This window comes from Ruditapes philippinarum, unplaced genomic scaffold (genome assembly GCF_026571515.1).
Source record: "Ruditapes philippinarum isolate M1 unplaced genomic scaffold, ASM2657151v2 ctg17841_1_1_1_1, whole genome shotgun sequence".
Taxonomy (NCBI): domain Eukaryota; kingdom Metazoa; phylum Mollusca; class Bivalvia; order Venerida; family Veneridae; genus Ruditapes; species Ruditapes philippinarum.
Genome location: NW_026856844.1, coordinates 4,027 through 9,794, shown reverse-complemented (window position 1 = coordinate 9,794; position 5,768 = coordinate 4,027). Strand labels below are relative to the sequence as shown.

At 31.5% G+C, this 5,768-nt stretch overlaps 1 long non-coding RNA gene across 1 annotated transcript; it reads left to right on the top strand.

Moving 5' to 3' along the window:
* The first annotated feature begins 206 nt into the window (after nucleotides 1-206).
* LOC132747897 (uncharacterized) lies at nucleotides 207-5,551 on the top strand. Its single transcript, XR_009628175.1, has 5 exons — nucleotides 207-664; nucleotides 1,719-1,837; nucleotides 2,820-3,207; nucleotides 4,255-4,373; nucleotides 5,357-5,551. It is a non-coding gene; the product is annotated as an uncharacterized LOC132747897 (long non-coding RNA).
* The last annotated feature ends 217 nt before the right edge of the window (nucleotides 5,552-5,768 follow it).

The window sequence follows — 5,768 nt, the reverse complement described above, 5'->3', positions numbered from 1 at the left end:
AGACAACAATTACCGTTGCTTTTGATCGTTACATTGTTTTTTATATAACTATGTATGTACCGGAGTGACACGGAATTAGACCTGATCGGTCTCAACCCGGTACGGAATTAGTCCCAGCCCATTGTAGTCTAGAAAGTAGTTCTTTAAAATTATGAAATGGCCCAATTTAAGTCATCTCTAGTTAGATTGTTCATAATTAAAGTGTATTTATTGCATGTGTGTAGTTTTTGTGTGTTATATGATGACTTTAAAAGTTGTTTTTTGTGTATTCTCCAGGAACTCATTTGTTGGTGGAAGGATTAAAGATGTACTACCCACCAGCTGTCAGGAGTTTTTAAAGTGGTGAATTTAAACAGTGTTACAACAGACTGAAGATTTCTGAAAAAAGTAGATGGCTAACCTATTATATTTTGGGCATCATTTGACTTAGATAGTGTTAATGTTTAAAGTTGAAGACAGTATATAATTCATCAAGAACATTGGAATCCAGAATTAAACCTCAAATTTGACTGATTTACTATAGAACTAATAGTACGAAAATTCACCGGGCCGAGTCCAAGATAAGAAATGTCAAAAATGGGAACTGGTTGATGGATATGGATGAAACTTTGCATCAGTGTTGTGTTTATGAATAGAAGTCAGGAAAATAAAGGATTACTGACAGGTTTGAAAATTTTAAATTTTATTTCAAATTTTAAAATTTGACATTTTAAATTGGGACATATGATGTTGTTGTTATCTCCCCTTTAAATGTAGATGTCTGCTACTGTGTCAGTAAGCAGGGAGAAGGATACAGAGCTTTTGCATGAAAAATTAACCACATTTTATTTAATTAAAACTGTAAAAATAAATTTAGAATTAAAAAATGAAATTTAAATTTTGTAAAAAGCAGTTTATAAATTGATAATTTTTTTTTGCACCCTGTGTTAAGCAATATGCTATAAATCTAGCTTATTTTTATAAGATTTATATAGAAAATGATAATTTTTAGAGAAATGCATCTTAAATTATGGATAAATTATGCATTGAAGGAATTGGGGAGTGTGTGGTTTCAGATTGGTTACATTGGTAAAAAAAGTGATTGGCAAGCTCATTCCAGAGCTCTCTAAGGGGCCCAAGATTCACCGGCCATGGGATTCGAACAAGCACCATAGTAGCCTATTGCTCATATGGACCACACATTATATGTTTTGATGTTTCAGCAAAGGATTGATGCTGTAGTAATCAGTATGTAAATATTCACTATTGTCCTGTATTTAAATGAAGAAGAACTAACAATTGAACAGGACAAATGTGATTTATATTTTGGAAATATAGGCATTTTCAGTGTAGTGAAACTTGATGTTTTGCTGTGTTGCAGAATGTATTTGCTAGTAATATATACACATAAAAGATTTTCTAGTCATTAAACAGTGTATTTTATGGATAATTGGCTCATTTAGAATAACACAGTTGATATAATTGTTGTTGTTGTTGTTGTTGTAGCTGCTACAGCAGTTAAATTAGGTTAGGTTTATAATGTCTAAACTGCTATTTTCATGCAGGCATGCATTTTTCAGAACACAATATTTATTATATAAGCTCTCCTGTGTGAATTAGCAAATCTAGCCATTTATTTATTAAGACATTATTTTCTTTCTTTTTCAGATATTAGAATTACAGCATAAATGCCCCTTATAATTTTCTTAAGCATGTACTAGTGTTTCATATTTTTTCAGACCATGCAGTTACCAAAGCCTGGGTTTGAGTATATGACCTTACCTTATCCTGGTAAAGATCTATAGAAGGACTCCTTCAGCTCTGTTTGGCAGCAGCTTTGTCAGGACACATTGAGAAGGTAATAACTTATGTCTAGTTTGAAACTTCAGCTATTGGCGGTAGCGCCTCCCAATGCTCGGGCAATATTTGGTAGTTATTTTGATGTATTTCAGGAGAAAATTTCTCTAATTCTGACTATATTAAGACTTCTCAATGGATTAAAGTGGGGACAGTATGTGTCATCTTTTTAAAGCCTTATTTGTGTGAGAGTTGGCTAATCTTACTTTGTCAGAAGACATAGCCCATGGTAATATGGTAACCTCTTTGCTAACCTTAAGATTACCTCTGTTTGTCTTTATTGATATCTTAAGCAAACAATGTAGGGTGTGTATGTTGGTTCTTTACTTTATTTACCATGGTATATAGGTAAAAATCATAATCAGTAAGTTTTATTACAATATTGAAGGAAAAAAATTTGAAAAAAGCACATTTAATTGTGATAACTTGTATTTTAACCCAAAATTTCATGCTCTCATTTAAAGAAATTGAGTTTCTATTACAATTTTTAAGCAATAAGGTCTTATTCTTTCATAGAAGTAACTGTATGACATTAGCCGGTAACATTAAACTTTATTCAAAGAAAATCCATTTACAGAATCAAAAGATATGACAGAATTTGTAATATAAATTTTTGCGTAAAATTCTATTGGCCGAGCCTGACTTTTCGCATGAAGGTTCATATTTAAGAAATTGTACCGCATTAATGTAATTTGTTAGAGACATGTCAAACCTATATGACTGTATTTGTATAACACTAAATTACTAGGAAATGAGTATAAAGTTTGGCTTAACTTAAATTTTGGATTCATTTAGGTCTCAACCCGGTACGGAATTAGTCCCAGCCCATTGTAGTCTAGAAAGTAGTTCTTTAAAATTATGAAATGGCCCAATTTAAGTCATCTCTAGTTAGATTGTTCATAATTAAAGTGTATTTATTGCATGTGTGTAGTTTTTGTGTGTTATATGATGACTTTAAAAGTTGTTTTTTGTGTATTCTCCAGGAACTCATTTGTTGGTGGAAGGATTAAAGATGTACTACCCACCAGCTGTCAGGAGTTTTTAAAGTGGTGAATTTAAACAGTGTTACAACAGACTGAAGATTTCTGAAAAAAGTAGATGGCTAACCTATTATATTTTGGGCATCATTTGACTTAGATAGTGTTAATGTTTAAAGTTGAAGACAGTATATAATTCATCAAGAACATTAGAATCCAGAATTAAACCTCAAATTTGACTGATTTACTATAGAACTAATAGTACGAAAATTCACCGGGCCGAGTCCAAGATAAGAAATGTCAAAAATGGGAACTGGTTGATGGATATGGATGAAACTTTGCATCAGTGTTGTGTTTATGAATAGAAGTCAGGAAAATAAAGGATTACTGACAGGTTTGAAAATTTTAAATTTTATTTCAAATTTTAAAATTTGACATTTTAAATTGGGACATATGATGTTGTTGTTATCTCCCCTTTAAATGTAGATGTCTGCTACTGTGTCAGTAAGCAGGGAGAAGGATACAGAGCTTTTGCATGAAAAATTAACCACATTTTATTTAATTAAAACTGTAAAAATAAATTTAGAATTAAAAAATGAAATTTAAATTTTGTAAAAAGCAGTTTATAAATTGATAATTTTTTTTTGCACCCTGTGTTAAGCAATATGCTATAAATCTAGCTTATTTTTTATAAGATTTATATAGAAAATGATAATTTTTAGAGAAATGCATCTTAAATTATGGATAAATTATGCTTTGAAGGAATTGGGGAGTGTGTGGTTTCAGATTGGTTACATTGGTAAAAAAAGTGATTGGCAAGCTCATTCCAGAGATCTCTAAGGGGCCCAAGATTCACCGGCCATGGGATTCGAACAAGCACCATAGTAGCCTATTGCTTATATGGATCACACATTATATGTTTTGATGTTTCAGCAAAGGATTGATGCTGTAGTAATCAGTATGTAAATATTCACTAATTGTCCTGTATTTAAATGAAGAAGAACTAACAATTGAACAGGACTAATGTGATTTATATTTTGGAAATACATGTATAGGCATTTTCAGTGAAGTGAAACTTGATGTTTTGCTGTGTTGCAGAATGTATTTGCTAGTAATATATACACATAAAAGATTTTCTAGTCATTAAACAGTGTATTTTATGGATAATTGGCTCATTTAGAATAACACAGTTGATATATTATTGTTGTTGTTGTTGTAGCTGCTACAGCAGTTAAATTAGGTTAGGTTTATAATGTCTAAACTGCTATTTTCATGCATTTTTCAGAACACAATATTTATATAAGCTCTCCTGTGTGAATTAGCAAATCTAGCCATTTATTTATTAAGACATTATTTTCTTTCTTTTTCAGATATTAGAATTACAGCATAAATGCCCCTTATAATTTTCTTAAGCATGTACTAGTGTTTCATATTTTTTCAGACCATGCAGTTACCAAAGCCTGGGTTTGAGTATATGACCTTACCTTATCCTGGTAAAGATCTATAGAAGGACTCCTTCAGCTCTGTTTGGCAGCAGCTTTGTCAGGACACATTGAGAAGGTAATAACTTATGTCTAGTTTGAAACTTCAGCTATTGGCGGTAGCGCCTCCCAATGCTCGGGCAATATTTGGTAGTTATTTTGATGTATTTCAGGAGAAAATTTCTCTAATTCTGACTATATTAAGACTTCTCAATGATTTAAAGTGGGGGACAGTATGTGTCATCTTTTTAAAGCCTTATTTGTGTGAGAGTTGGCTAATCTTACTTTGTCAGAAGACATAGCCCATGGTGATATGGTAACCTCTTTGCTAACCTTAAGATTACCTCTGTTTGTCTTTATTGATATCTTAAGCAAACAATGTAGGGTGTGTATGTTGGTTCTTTACTTTATTTACCATGGTATATAGGTAAAAATCATAATCAGTAAGTTTTATTACAATATTGAAGGAAAAAAATTTGAAAAAAGCACATTTAATTGTGATTACTTGTATTTTAACCCAAAATTTCATGCTCTCATTTAAAGAAATTGAGTTTCTATTACAATTTTTAAGCAATAAGGTCTTATTCTTTCATAGAAGTAACTGTATGACATTAGCCGGTAACATTAAACTTTATTCAAAGAAAATCCATTTACAGAATCAAAAGATATGACAGAATTTGTAATATAAATTTTTGCGTAAAATTCTATTGGCCGAGCCTGACTTTTCGCATGAAGGTTCATATTTAAGAAATTGTACCGCATTAATGTAATTTGTTAGAGACATGTCAAACCTATATGACTGTATTTGTATAACACTAAATTACTAGGAAATGAGTATAAAGTTTGGCTTAACTTAAATTTTGGATTCATTTAGGTCTCAACCCGGTACGGAATTAGACCCAGCCCATTGTAGTCTAGAAAGTAGTTCTTTAAAATTATGAAATGGCCCAATTTAAGTCATCTCTAGTTAGATTGTTCATAATTAAAGTGTATTTATTGCATGTGTGTAGTTTTTGTGTGTTATATGATGACTTTAAAAGTTGTTTTTTTTGTATTCTCCAGGAACTCATTTGTTGGTGGAAGGATTAAAGATGTACTACCCACCAGCTGTCAGGAGTTTTTAAAGTGGTGAATTTAAACAGTGTTACAACAGACTGAAGATTTCTGAAAAAAGTAGATGGCTAACCTATTATATTTTGGGCATCATTTGACTTAGATAGTGTTAATGTTTAAAGTTGAAGACAGTATATAATTCATCAAGAACATTAGAATCCAGAATTAAACCTCAAATTTGACTGATTTACTATAGAACTAATAGTACGAAAATTCACCGGGCCGAGTCCGATCCTGTGCCAAACACCGCATACGGATTCAATACGACTAACGGATATTAAACCAGTTGAAATCGTTAACCGTCCGACCCATAGTGTATAAAATGCTAAATATCAAATTTCTTCAAGCCCATTACTAACAA